Source organism: Monodelphis domestica, chromosome 6, assembly GCF_027887165.1.
Source record: "Monodelphis domestica isolate mMonDom1 chromosome 6, mMonDom1.pri, whole genome shotgun sequence".
Classification (NCBI taxonomy): Eukaryota; Metazoa; Chordata; class Mammalia; order Didelphimorphia; family Didelphidae; genus Monodelphis; species Monodelphis domestica.
In genome coordinates this window covers 92,117,537-92,132,955 of record NC_077232.1, presented here as the reverse complement: position 1 = coordinate 92,132,955, position 15,419 = coordinate 92,117,537, and the positions used below count along the sequence as shown (strand labels likewise).

Sequence of the window (15,419 nt, the reverse complement as noted above, 5' to 3'; positions counted from 1 at the left end):
GAGTATTCTCTTTTTATCCAGTTTTCTATCCTTTTACTCTTGCTAAACTATCCTTAAGTCAGTTTGTTAGTAGCTAAATCTGGAGTTTGGGACTCCTACTCAGCTCTAAGATTGTAGAGCAGTTTGAAATTGACAAAGAGAGCAGATTAGCTTCACAGTAGAGCCGGTCTGATGCTGTAAAGGAGTGGTTCTCAACCTTTCTAATGCCGTGACCCCGCAATACAGTTCCTCCTGTTGCAGTGACCCCAAACCAAAAAATTATTTTGGTGGCTACTTCAAAACTGTAATTTTGCTACAGTTAAGATTCAGAATGTAAATACCTGATATGCATTATGTATTCTCATTCCTACACACCCACAGGGTGAGAACAGCTGTTTCTCCTCTGGCATGAACCAGCTAGTTCTAATCAACTTTTCACTTCAACTGAAAACAGCTGAGCAGCCAGTCATTGTTCGCTGCTTCCTGGTAAGCAACAATCAGGCATCCCTCAGGTATTTACCTGGGGAGACACTTGCACATATACCACCCCCTGCCTCCTGGTTAGGCTACCCCCCCCACCCACACACACGCAGCTACAATCTCAAGGACCAGAACTCCAGATTGGTGAGAAGGAGCTAAGTATTGGGGGAAGTTAATAAGTTTAGCATTGTGGCTGCTGGCTATTTACACCTGGTGGGGAGAGGAAGGCAGGGAATTCTTCACACCTACTTTGTTAAATTTAGGCTATACCCTGAGGGTGGTTAGAGGTGACTGTACCCACACTATTTTCATTCTCTTAAATCTTTATAACACTCAGCCCTCTAGCCTTTTGAGACCCTAACCCAGAGCCAGTACACACTAGGGTAGCACCACCTAGAGAAAGGAAATAAAACTGCAGGCAACTTAATAATTAAATTTAAAAATAAACAAACAAGAGGAGGAGGCTACTGGAAATGCCTTGGAGGCTCAGATTCTGTTTGAACTCTCACTCTTGGATTACTTCATTGGGTGAGAAAAAGGCTGGCCAATTTCCTTGATTCTGGAGGGACTAGCTTCCATCTTGGAGGAGGTCATGGGTTACTCACTACCAGCCTTCCTAGTTGAGAAATCTCTGCCTGGATTAAGAAGACCCAGAGCAAAACATTTAGGGTGATAGGAGAGATAACTTCTCTATCCCCCTCACATTTCTCTTCTTGGAAACATGTTGTCTTTTCTCAGTTTAAAATGGCTCATATGCTCAGAGAACATTTCATAGTATCTCTATATAGCTGGTGAAATCAGTTTGATATTCTCCATATTCTACCTCGAAGAAACAAGACAATCATTTGTTTGCACTCAGAGACATACCCCATTGAAAATCAAATGTCAAGCCTAGACATAACAGATATAACAATTATCAAAATTATAATATAATTATAGTAATTATACACCAAATGAGGGAAATGGTGATAAACAAAATTCCCAATAACAATATATCCAAATTGGAGCTCGTCCACATTATGCACAGAGTGAAAATCCCCCTCAGCATGGTGGATCCCAGAGAAATGCCCAATGTATGATGGGGGCAGTAAGGGTCTTGGGATCAGAAAGTGAAAAGTTAGATTTTCCAGAACCTGATGCTTTAATGCCAATTATCCCTATTTACTCCCCTACAAATAGTAATGAACCACAGAGAACCCTAAAAGCAGGAAACTCATTCTATGAATGCATTTTAGACACTGGAGCATCTAGATCAGTTATGATGAGTAAACCAGACGAAAAATGCAATACAATTGGATTTATAAATGTAGATATATCAGGAACACCTCAAAAGGTCCCAACATTTTTCTCCCCAAATGGTATCTGTGGGACCCTTATCTGTAAAATATTCTTTTCTATTAATGTCTGGATTCCCAAAAATCTGCTGGAAAGTACCTATTATGTTAACTTAAAGCCACAATAGCATGCACTCCAGATGGCTCTATGTCACTAGAATTACCTGAGGAATTTTGGAATCTGTTCCCTGTACTTCTGAAAGCCAGGAGGTGAAAGAGCCTCCTACCTTTGAAATACCAGCTGATATATCTGAGTCTCTTTCGGCCACACCTTCTTCTGATGTAGGCCTACTGAAATCAGCTGATCCCAGTCACATTAAAACAAAAAATGGGCCACCTCCTTCTGTTCCTCAATATCCCCTATCAAAAGGGGCAATTGAGGGAATTACCCCAGTAGTAAATTCATTAATTGAGCAAGCAATAATAATTCCATGAAAATCAGAATACACCTATTTTACCTGTTAAAAATCCAAAATTGGCCCAGATAGGAAAATAATATATAGATTGGTCTAAGATTTAAGGGCTGTAAATAATTATGTCATAAAAAGACATCCTGTAATTGCAAACACAAACACAAAAGTTTCCACTATTCCCAGCACAGCCACATACTTTTTCTGTAGTGGATTTGTGCTCAGCATTTTTTCAATACCAACTCATGAGGATTCCAGAAATATATTTGCTTTTACCTGGAAAGCTTTCCAGTGGACCTGATATTGATTGCAAAAAGGATACATGGAAAGCCCTACCCTGTTTGCACAGATTTTAGCCTAAGATACCTATAATATTCAATTTAAACATAGTCAATTGAATAAATGAATGATTTGCTCTTGGTTTTACCAAAAGCAACAGCAGCATGCTGTGAATCTTAGAAATGGGGAATAGCTTAATCAAATCTTCTGAAGTAGAGTCTGAGCAATTTTAACAATGGAAGTACTTGATCAGGAATATATTGAGAACTTTAAAATTACTCCACCCTGCTCAAGATAGTGCCTTAGGGGAAGATAAAGTTGCAAATTCCTGATTGAACAATGAAAAGTGCCCAACTCATACTTATAGTGAAGCAAAACCCTAAGCTAGTAGGTCCATTTTTAGATCTAATACAAAAGGGTCCTAAGTACATATAAAGGTTAAATTAATCACTAAAAGGTTACAACGGCCAGCCAGCAACCATTGCATAAAAGGAATTTCTAGTGGGTAATAACTTGAGGAGGAGAAAGAAGTCGGGAGAAAGGGTTAATAAATCTAGACACACAAACAAATTAATTGTGTATAAGAAATGGCACTTGTTCCTTTAATATCTTCCCTTGTAGGGTATTCAATAAAGGAAGATATGAAAAACCAAGAACACATGGAATGTAGAATTCCTAGATAGGAATAGCTGGTGAGAGGGAAATAAAAGAACAAAGGAAGATCTTTAGAGACCATAGTAGAGCTCCAGAGAAGGAGCGATCCATTTGACCAGTAGCCAGGTTAGAGAGAGAGAGGCAGCTCCCTTCTGGCAATGACTGTAAGGTGCATAATATATATGTAACAACACAGTGGATACATATTGGTTTAAGATGCTAATGATGTACAAGAAAGAGGCATGGGTAAATTCAGCCCACGCTTTCCAAGCTCTTAGAACAATGACCACATGGCTCGCTCACAAATCATTCATTGGAATGCTGTTTGACCAGGCCAGAACTAAGCCCTCTGTGGCTCAGGCCCAGAGATTCTTCTGGCCTCTGAGATCTCATTAACTGCTCTGACCAAGTATAATATAATATGAATACATCAACCACATTTCCAGATGTATATGCCTGGAATCCTACAAAGGTCAAGCAACATACAAAAGGCAAGCTTAGCAAAAGAGATGTGAAATACTCAGAGGATATAATCTACCCAGAGTAGGTGAGAACTCAAGAAGATGTGAACGAAGAATGGGCAGTCCTAGGAAAAAGCATCTACTGTGATTGGTAGATGTGAAAATTTAGGGGAGGTGACATAAGAAAAAAATCTCTTTAAAAGGAAGCAAAGGAACAAGTTCAGGGCAATTGAATTCAGTTACAATTTGAATTCAGTTTGGAGGCTAATTTCAGTTTGGAGTAAAAGAACCCAGCTTGAAGATGATCTTGTGGTGAATGATGAAGACTGACTTGCTCTCTCTTAAGGCTCAGTCCTAGGCCATTTGGCCTAAAATCTCCATAAGACCCAGCTGACTTGGGTATTTTCATATTTGGGAATTTTTCCATGGCAACCACTTATTTTTTATTTTGGAAATTCACAGTCTTGGCAAAACCCACATTTTCACGGTTACAATGCCAAGAAGATAGCAAACATCTTCTGTTAAAATTACATAAGAGAGGCCACAAGTTCTCAATAGTGTATCCCCAAAGTGGAATACTTAGGGTTCATTTTAACTGCTGGTTCCTGTTCTATTTCTCCTGACCTCATTGCAGATATTAAAAAATTAAGAGTTCCCACTACTAAGGAAACAGTGAAGAGCATTCTTAAGGGTAACAGGTTTTTATAGACAATGGATCTCTTGCTATGGGGGAAATCACTAAATCCCTTATAGCACTAACAAAAGATTCAGTCACTGAACCACTTATGTTAGAACCAGAACACCTGTCACCTCTCATATTTAAAACAGCCCATCTTGTCCACTCCTGCTTTTGGTATCCCAGATTATGATAAACCCTTCACTTTATACATTCATGAAGAGAAAGGGGTGGCTTCAGGTGTTTTAACCCAAACTTTGGGACTAGTTGAGTGTCTGGTTGCTTATTATTCACCCCAGCTAGACCCAGTAGCTTCAGGAGCACCACCATACCTTAGAGTTGTAGCTGCCACACTTTTATTAGCAAATAAGGTAGCTGACATAGTACTGGGATGCCCATTAACAATTAGGTGCTCATGTGAAGTAGAAACATTGTTGCTTAGGCATAGAACACAGGCATTTTCTGATCAAATATACAAGATACAGTGTAACTTTATTAAGCAATGAAAATATCACTTTAAAACTTTGTACAAGTCAAGATGGAGGCTTAGAAGCAGCAAAAGTTCAGATCTCTGAAAACCCTTCCTTACTGATCACAAACTGAATGCTCCTAGGGGACTGAAATTCAAACTTAACAATAGGACAGAGACGGGGAACCCGCCTTCTGGACTCAAATTGAAAGGTATGCCCCCGAAAAGTCGGAATCCGAGAACACTAGGGTCTAAGGGGAAGGCAGAAGGAAGGTCCCAGGACCCCTCCCCCCAACCCAGAGCACTGAGCCCCCAGTGGCAAAGGGAACCTCTAGGTGGGTAAAGGTGCTGGTTTGGAGGGTCTACCTTGTGAACAGTGGGGCGCCAGGCTTGGAGTGTCCAGCATGGGTAGCAGGGAGGAAGCCAGGGAGAGACCTGGGAGCCTGAAGCCCCATGGCTGGGTCCTTCCATCTGGCTCCAGTCTCACAGGAGATTTTAGCTCAGGGCATATCCAGACCAACCCAGTTTAACCTAATCCCATCTGGACCCCTCCCCCTCTAGAGTGCAGGGCCTCCCGCAAGCACAGGAACTTTGGGGCGGGCAAAGGTGCTGTTCTGAAGGGTGCACCTTGAAAGCAACCTGGGCCAGGCTCCAGGAGCCCAACACAGATGGCAGGGCAGCAGCCAGAGAGAGACAGGGGAAGCCTATAGCCCCATGGCTGGGTCCTTCCATTGGAGTCTCACTGGAGGTTTTTGCCTCTGGGCACCTCCAGACCAACCCAGTTGAACCTAATCTCATCACAAATCCTCAGAGCTCAGGGAGGCCAGGACCCCTCCCACCTTGAGTGCAGGGCCTCCTGAAAGGACAGGAACCTTGGGGCAGGCAAAGGCACTGAGGTACCTTGTGGAAAGTGCTGTCCCAGGCTCAGAGCATGGAAGTAAGGCAGCAGAGAAGCAGCTGGAGAGAACTGAGAGCAGTAACACCCAAAACACAGGCAGGCAGGGAAGGGCAGACCCTGGGCTTCCCTGGGAAGACAGCGCAGCTGCGGAGAACAGACAATTTGCCTGGGACTAAAGCCTCAATTGATCATTAGACCCATACACTGAGAGCCAGCCCTCCTCACTCAGATTTATGACTAGAAAGGAGAGGAAAAACCATAGAGATGGCAAAGAGTGCTCAAGGTCAGCCTCCCAACACCAAGAAAAGCAAGAAGAAGGGGGGTGCCTTTGGACACATTTTATGGAGTGAAAATACAAAATACAGAGGAAATACAGGAAACACAAATGCTCCAAAACCTTCCAAGGGAAATGGAAATTCTCCACAAGCTCTTGAAGAATTTGAATTGGAAATTATCCAAAAGATGGAAGCCTTCTGGCAGGAAAAATGGGAAATAATGCAAAAGGAACTCAGCAATCTGAGGGACCAAAATATGCAAATGCAGAAACAGCTTGAAGCCTCAAAAAACAGGTCAGACCAAACTGAAAAGGAAAACCAGTCTTTAAAGGTCAGAAGCAGGCAACTGGAAGACAATGATCTTGCAAAAGAGCAAGAATTAATAAAGCAAAGTCAAAAGACTAAGGAATTAGAACATAAAATATCTCACTGACAAGATGACAGACCTGGAAAACAGAGGAAGGAGAGACACTCTGAGAATCATTGGTCTACCAGAAAAGCCAGAAATAAACAGTAATCTGGATATCATAATACATGATATCAAAGAAAACTGCCCAGAGATTCTAGAAAAAGGAGACAAAATATACATTGAAAGAGTTCACAGAACATCCTCTGCACTAAATCCCCAAAAGACAATTCCCAGGAATGTAATTGCCAAATTCCAAAGCTTCAAAGCAAAAAAAAAATCTTACAAGAAGCCAGAAAAATACAATTTAGATATAAAGAAACACCAATCAGGGTCACACAGGACTTAGCAATCTCCACGCTGAACGACCTTAAGGCATGGAACATGATATTCAGAAAAGCAAGAGAGCTGGGTCTTCAACCAATAATCAGCTATCCATCAAAACTGACTATAAACTTCCAGGGGAAAGTATGGGCATTCAACAAAATACAAGATTTCCAAGTGTTTGTAAAGAAAAGACCAGAGCACTGTGGAAAGTTTGACATCCAAACACAAAGAGCAAGAGAAAGTTGAAAAGGGTCCAACACAGAGCCTACTGGTGCTTCAAAAAGCTGAGTCAAAAAGAATCACTGCTAGCTACTTCTGCTCTTCAAACCCAGTTTTTTACTTGATTTATGGCTTATGATTTCATGTCATGGACATGTCTTCCTCTGCTTCAAGGATATCCTTTGGCTATTGTTTGCCTAATTTAAGAGCCACATTCCATGAATTTTATCAGTTACCTCTGTCTCACTTGATACCTTAAACCTGAATGTATAAAGATTATATTTTTAGTGAGTGAGTCGGGGTTCAACTATGAACTATGCTGCTTACTAATTGTGTGACTTTGGAAGAATTTAGACTTCAGTTACTGAAGTATAAAATAAAGAGGGTTAGACTAGATGACCTCTAAGGTCTCTTATAACTCAAGGGATATGAGTCTATATCACCTTTTGACCTGGTGATTCCTTAATTATCCAGGCCCTGGATAATTATGACCCACCACCTCTGGGTCAGCAAGGGTGATCAGACCCAAAGTAAGTGTAGGGCTTGTACCTAATTCCTTTGAGGAAGAGAACATGTAACAAAGAGGTCAAAGTTTTCCATTCAACGATGAATTTCTAAAACATTTGGGTGTATAACTGACTAGGACTCTCTAGACCATTTACACTTTTGGACTTCAGAGTAGACTGAATTGCACCTGGTAACCAGTGTAGCCAGAACGCCTCCAAGATCAATGGATCTCAAAAACTAGAAATACAAAATAAATCTTTTAAAAGATTTCAAATAGTTTTGGCAGCTCAGAAGGGAGAGAGACTAAGTTGCCATTCAGATGGCCTCTTCACCCCACATCTACCAGGACAACACAGATGACAATTTGGCCTTGAGGGAGGAGAAAAAGGAAATGTGTTGGGTCACTTGGAAATCCAATCCCTTGCAGCTGACTCAAGAGAGGTGTTGATAGGTTCCAGATGGAACTCTGTCCAGTTCCCATTGGCCAGGAACCCAAGGCTGTCCAGCAAGAATTTTTTGAATGTAGATTGGGGAACCATGGCAAGAGCTCCTGTAGTGACCAAGAGTCTATGCCCCCAAAGCTTGAAGAAAATCTTGTAAACCTTAAAATTTCTTAGACTTATGAATGTTGGAAATTTCCCCATTGGGAAATTTAATACTGGAAAAAATTTCCTACTGAGAGTAAGAACTCTATTGGAATGTGAAAACCCTTGGCATGGGAGGGTCCTTCTCCTCCCTACTTAAGACTACTTTAGGACAGAAACCTTTTGCTAAACAATGGAAAGGGCTTTGACCTATGCTTAAGCATAGAACAGGAAGTTCTTTGAGTCATGATTGATTTTAGAATTGATACAATAGAGATACTTGGAATGACAGAACCAGGTCTTGGAACTTACAATCTCCACCCTACTCAGAGTAACAGGATTTAGGAAGGGCTGCAGCAAAGATCAAGATTTAATTATTTGAGAATATGACCTTCAACAGACATGTGCAAAGCCACAGACCTCTGGGAGGTCCTGGGTTAAACTAGAACCACCATTGGCACAGGGGAGACATCGACAGTGATTGGTAGATGTGAGAACTGAGGGGAGGGAACTTAGATGGTTTCCTTAAAGATAGCGGGGTCTAAGGAGGACTCAGGAAGGGTGGATGCTCTGAAGGAGGACTCAGGAAGGGTGGATGCTCTGAAGGAGGACTCAGGAAGGGTGGATGCTCTGAAGGAGGACTCAGGAAGGGTGGATGCTCTGAAGGAGGACTCAGGAAGGGTGGATGCTCTGAAGGAGGACTCAGGAAGGGTGGATGCTCTGAAGGAGGACTCAGGAAGGGTGGATGCTCTGAAGGAGGACTCAGGAAGGGTGGATGCTCTGAAGGAGGACTCAGGAAGGGTGGATGCTCTGAAGGAGGACTCAGGAAGGGTGGATGCTCTGAAGGAGGACTCAGGAAGGGTGGATGCTCTGAAGGAGGACTCAGGAAGGGTGGATGCTCTGAAGGAGGACTCAGGAAGGGTGGATGCTCTGAAGGAGGACTCAGGAAGGGTGGATGCTCTGAAGGAGTCTGAGAGGAGAGAGGTCCTGGAGGGAGAGCTCCTGGAGAGGTCTTGAAGGAGGCTGTGGAAGGAGAACTCAGGAGGAGTCAGGAGGAGAATTCTCTGGAAACATTTCTTGAAAGGAGGCTCTCTTGAAGGTGGAGCCTGAGGTTGGCATGAGAAGCCTTACCTAGAGAGATCTTGGGTGAGTGATAAAACCAACTGACTGATTTATCTCTTAGGACTGAGGTCTAGGCCTTATTGGCTTGAGGCCCTTCATTCTTATTCCTTTCTTACTTTCTCTCTTTTTCTATTGATTAATCAGTGTATTATAAATTAAATTTCTCTATAAAACCCAGTTGGCTTGGGCATATTCATAAATTGGGAATATATTCCCTGGTGACCATCTTATATTTATATAAAACCAAGACACAGTAGAAAACATATTTCAGTGGTCATAATTGATATATATATTTCCCTTGCTCCCAAACATTTTAATTATCACAGTTTATGGCTCCCACTCTCTTATCTACAACTATTTAACACTCAAAACTATTTTAAATCTAACAATCCCAAGAGGAGAGATGGATTCCATAGTTATCATATTGGAGACATTATACCATTGCCATAAAAGATTTCACTCCCATTCATGTACGTTTGTTTCATTCAGATTTGCTTTCGTGTTGCTGGTACATCTCTTACTTCCACATCTTTGTGCAAGTCCCTCAGTAAGTATCATGTGGGCCTTTTGTTCCTCTATTTCTAGAATTCCTAGCTTCCTTCAGAGTCTAGCTAAAGTACCCCTTCCAACAGAAGATCTCCCTTCATTCCTCCCATCACACTATTTCCTACTTGAAATTGCTTTATATTAATCTGAAATTATTTTGTTTGTTTCTTGTATCCCTGCCAATTTTCCCCTAACAGAATGTAAGCACATTAAACCTATTTCCTCTTTTTCACTGAAAAAAAAAAGGAAAAAATAAACTTTGTACAACTCTTAACCCTGCCACCTTGCTTCCTGATTTTCTAGTTTCAGGAAAAACATTACATAGCTGTGAATCTTTACCTTGAGACCTTTCAACAATGAACACTAATCTCCTGGATACTGCTTTAGACAACCCAGATCTAGTCTTATTCACTGAAGCATCTTCTTTCATGAGGGATGGTATACATTAAAGTGGAGCTGAAGTAGTCACAGAACTTGCCACTCTGCTCTGCTTCATTGCCCTCAAATATAAGTGCTCAAGTTGCAGAACTTATAGCTCTAAAACATGCCTATATAATCACCAGAGGCAAAAGGGCAACAATTTACACAGCCTCAAGATATACATTTGGAATTTGTCATGTAGTTGGTATGTTATGGCTTCAGAAAGGATTTTTAACCTCAGCTGGAAAAAAACTATAGCAAATGCAGAAATTATTAATGAAGTTCTTTCTGCTACCTGAAACCTTAGCTGTAGTTCATTGCTTTGCCCATGCAGGTGAAACTGACCCTGTCTCTAGGGGAAACTACCAAGCAGACACTGCTACAAAGCTAGTGGCCATAGAAGGACCTGAATTCATTTTAACTTTAATAACAAATAAGAAATCAGATTCATCACTTTCCTATGTGTAAAGATTAATGTGTAAAGATTAAAATTAGGAATATATGGGGAGACTGAGGCAGGTAGAAATTAGTTTCTCTGCAAGGAGTATTATATTTTTTAGAGGTTTATTGAAGATTAAGGATTAAAGAAAATACAGGATAAGAGACACGTGTCCAGGCCATAGAGAGGCCTAGACATAACCTCACCTACATTATGAAAAAAAGCCACGCCTGCCCCAAAATGGAAGTCCAAGAGAGAGCCTTTGAATCAGCTTAAATACCTTCTCGATCTTGCCCAGGTGAGATTACAAGGCATTCTGGGGAAGTGGAGCAAAGGCTCGTGGGGATTGTAGTCCTGTATTCGAGTCTTTTTTTTACAAATGAAAAGGAGGTGGAAAAATGGAAGCAACAATTTAAGGTTAAACAGATAAATGGAGAATGGGTGTCGTGTGAAGGAAAATCCTTGCTCCCTAAAAATTTGTATCATAAAATATGTCAATCCTTGCATAAAAACAATCACTTTGTCATCCAGGGCATTGTAGACTGTTAAAAGAGTACGGAGAACCCCTGGTATAACTACTATAGCCTCTAAAGTTTATGCAGCCTTCCCTACCTGCCAAGAATATAACCAACAAGACTTTTGTATCAAAGCACTTGGTGGGTACTCTCTGGCTTACATACTTTTTGAATACCTGCAAATAGAATTTATTACAATGTCAAAAGCTGGACATTATAAATTTTGCCTACTCATAGAGGATCAATTGACCTAATAGCTGGAAGCATTTCCTACTGCCCATGCCATAGTGGCTTCTCATGCCAAGGTACTCTTAAAAGAGATTATTCCTCACTTTGGTCTGCCTACACATTGATTCTGACAGGGGACACCATTATATTGAATCAGTTTTATCTCAGGTTTATTCCTATTTGGGGGATAACCCCCAAATTCCATGTACAGAAGTTAAGCCAAATTGAAAGAATGAACAGGTAACACAAAACGATGATCGGCAAACTAGGCACAGAAATGCATTCAGAAAGGCCTAAATCTCTCCATCTAGCTTTATTTTATCTCCAAATCAGGCCTAGAGGAGAGCTACACATCTGACCACTGGACATGATTTTTGGACACCCTCCTATTCAAGCTAAACCTTTTTATTCTGCATATGCATCATTATCAGGGGGAGATACTTCTATTGATACATATATAAAAGAATTCAAAGTCAAATTGTGTGTAGGTACTGTAGCTCCAGAGACAATGAGTTCAGACTTTTTACGTCATGACCTAAAACCAGGAGAGAAGGTATACATTAAGAATTTCCAGCTGTACTGGAACAACTTGGCCTTCCTGGGAAGGTCTGTTTCAAGTATTATTTACCACTCCAACAGCTATAAAAATTGGAGAAAAGGACACTTGGTTTCATTGCTCACATGTAAAGCGAGTACCTTCTATTGAAACTGATTGACTGTACCCCATAATATGTATCCAGAATTGATCTGAATATTGGTCAAAACCCACCTCTGGGGGGATTTTGGGGAAGGGGGTAAATTGTATAATTATCAAAAATCCAAAATTTTCAGGGAAAAAAGTTTGCTAACTCCTTGAAACTCCATAGAATGAACTGTTTGAAGAAGACACCATGAATATGCCTGAAGAAAACCTCCATAGCATCAGAACATCCAGCATGAACTTTGGAGCATAACTAATTGAACTGTGGGGGGTTGAACACAAGCATTTTGAATGTAAATTTGAATGACAAAGGGGATTGCTCCATAATTGGCTTATGGTCAATTCACCTAGTAAATACTTGTTTGCTCTCTCCCTATCTCTTATTTCTAACTATTGTGGATTCTGATCATGTTAAAACAATCCATTGGGGAGAGTAATCTCCCAAAGGATCATAGGGAGATTGTGAAAGAATTCTTTACTCTATTGTCTATCCTGAGTTAACACTAACTTAAGTACCCCTACTTATTACCTCACTAAACTGCAGACAGGATTAACTCCCCCTTGTCTACTTTTGAATTGAATCAACAAAAGATTAAATACCCTACTTAGTACTAGGTGAGAAGCTATCAAGGTAGAGAATTCACACCCATAGAAATTCAATCAGCAGGGAATCTATGAATCATTTTGATGAGAACCTAATCTTCAGTAGGTGAGAAGTCAATTCTACAGATACTCCCCACTGGACAGTGCTACACAATTTGGAAACCATGATTGTCCCCTATGAATAGGGGAAAGGACAAGAAGTCACCATTAAAAGCAAGACCTGAACTCCTTCAGAGCAGATAGTCTTTGCAAAAATAGTCTGAAAAGATTGTCTTGTGAGATAGTCTTAGATAGTCTTTGAAGGAGCTTTGCTGGTGACTACAACTTGAATCATGGGCTCAGAGCTCAGTTTCTACTTAGACTCTGCCCCATTACTTTGTTGGGTGAGTAAAAGGCTGACCCTTTCCTAGCTTCTGGAAAGACTAGCTTTCATCTTGGAGGGGGTCATGTGGTTACACACTACCAGCCTTCCTGGTTGAGAGCTAATTAATCTCTGCCTTGATTAAGCAGACCCAGGGCAAAACATTTAGGTTGGCAGGATAGATAATTTCTCCCTCACATTTCTCTTCTTTATTGTTTCCTCTCTATTTGCAAATATTTGTAAATACAGTTCTGACTCAAGATATAATAAATACTGGTGACCATATAATTTCATATGATCATCATTCAACCATTACTTATAACCTTTACAAGACCTGACCTCAGATTTACACTAATGCCAGTAGAAATTGACAGTCCAAGAAACTATATCCTGGCCCATCCAGGACAGACTTGAGCAAGAAGGATGCACAAGAAACAAGGACTCTAGGCTCTAGCATCAGTGACTATTTAGTTCTCCCCAACTCCTAGTGTTGTCCTATGTTGGAATATTTGTATTCTTGTGCCAATGGGACTCTGACAAACTGCTTAGTTTGGCCTACCAATATGGGTGGGGGAAGATGAGAAGTGCTAGATATGTTTTTCTGCAATGTGAAGTCTATTCTGAGTATATTAGCAACCCTCCCTTTCTTGCTTTGCATATGGTCTCCTTCCCTGAACATTCTCTTGGCCACCTACCCTCAGGCAAAGTTCCTTCAAGGTTTTGTCATTTTATTCCTGACTTTTATTGCATCACTACTTCTCTGAAATCCATTAATGAATCCATTTACAATCTCACTACCTACATTCCATGATGGGTTCCTATTGAAGACTTCTTCCTGACAAGTGTTACCTTGGGCCAGTTCTCCAGTTTCATCCTCTTCCAGATCACCCATCCACAGTCAAACTTAACCAATTCTTCTTGCTTACACCCCATTAAGTATGCCACAGCCCCTGCTTCTTCCAGACATTTTATCATTTCTAGAAAAGGATGGATTTAGCACAGGTAATCATAGAGAATGCCATTATTCTTGTTAAATGAGCACATGAGATGCAGTATAGTGAAGCAAAATAAAAGTAAAAAAGCAAGTTATGTCCCAATTAAAAATAGAAAATTCTTGCTTTCTGTTACAGAGGCACCCACTCCTTCCCTGGACTGTGTTTCTGCTGCCTTGAGCTCTCTGTCTGAACCCCAAGAGCACTGCTACACCCTGAGAATGTTCCCGGGGAGGGCTGCCCCAAGCAAAGGCAGTCCCACCAAAAATAATTCTCCTTGTAGAGAAAATGGACAAATGGATGAGGACCAGCTCAGCCCTGCAGAAACAAGTGTCCCCCTTAGTGTTCATGTCAACAGCTCTCCCACAGACTCTGAGGAGGCCATCCTGACTGGCAAGGGAATGAGCCAGGACCCAGGATCTCCCCCCCTTGGAGGCCAGGCTTCCTCCTGGGTATGGGGCACCTGCCAAAGAGAGCACAGCCCTGCGAATGCCAGAGGATGAGGATGAGGAGCCTGACGTGTATTACTTTGAGTCAGACCATGTGGCATTGAAACACAACAAAGATTATCAGAGACTGTTACAGACAATAGCCGTGCTCGAGGCCCAGTGCACTCAAGCAGTCCAAGACCTTGAAAGTTTAGGCAGACACCAGAGAGAAGCCCTGAAAAATCCCATTGGATTTGTAGAAAAACTCCAGAAGAAGATTGATATAGGGCTTCCAATTCCACAGAGAGTTGTCCAATTACTAGAGATTGCATGGGACCAATATACTAACAGCCTCGGGAACTTCGAGAGGGAGTTTAAAAACTACAAGCACAATACGAGGAGGGTGAAGTTGGTTTTTGATAAAGTAGGTTTACCTGCCAGACCAAAAAGTGCTTTGGATCCAAAAAAGGATGGGGAGACCTTTTCATATTCTGTGTTGCTTTTAACTGATGTTCCAGAAGGTTCAAACAGCCTTCCCCAGATGATAAGGGGACACCTCTGCAACAAGACCAAACCCGAGATGTTTAATCAACTCTGGACTGTGGAAGAACAGAAAAAGCTAGAGCAGCCCCTCCTGAAGTACCCTCCCAAGGAGGTGGAATCTCGGTGCTGGTAGAAGGTAGCCAATGAGCTGGGCAACCAGAAGGCTAAGCAGGTGGCCAGCCACATGCACAAGAACTTCATCAAGCTGACTAAAGCCAGCATTTGCAGTTCCAGGCAGGATGTCCAACTTGTACATGTACTCCTAAAAGTCTTCAACAAGTCAGTGACAGCACCCCCTTAACAAGCTATCCTAATAGCTCCAGCCCTTGGCATTCTGGATTATGACAAAGATTTTCATTTATGTGTCCATGAGGCTAAGGGTATAGCTTCTGGAGTGGTAGCCCAATATCTAGAATTGACTTTGAGACCTATTTCATATTACAGTGAAATTTTGGACCCAGTGGCAAAAGGCTTGGTGCATTGTCTGCACAGCATTGCTACTGCTGCACTCATGGTTAAAAGGGCTAATGAATTAGTGCTGAGATGCAAGCTCCATGTTTACTC

General features: G+C 41.5%; 1 pseudogene; it reads left to right on the top strand.

The window, feature by feature from the left end:
* The first annotated feature begins 387 nt into the window (after window positions 1–387).
* On the top strand, window positions 388–15,169 carry LOC103092705 (ZZ-type zinc finger-containing protein 3-like; annotated as a pseudogene).
* The last annotated feature ends 250 nt before the right edge of the window (window positions 15,170–15,419 follow it).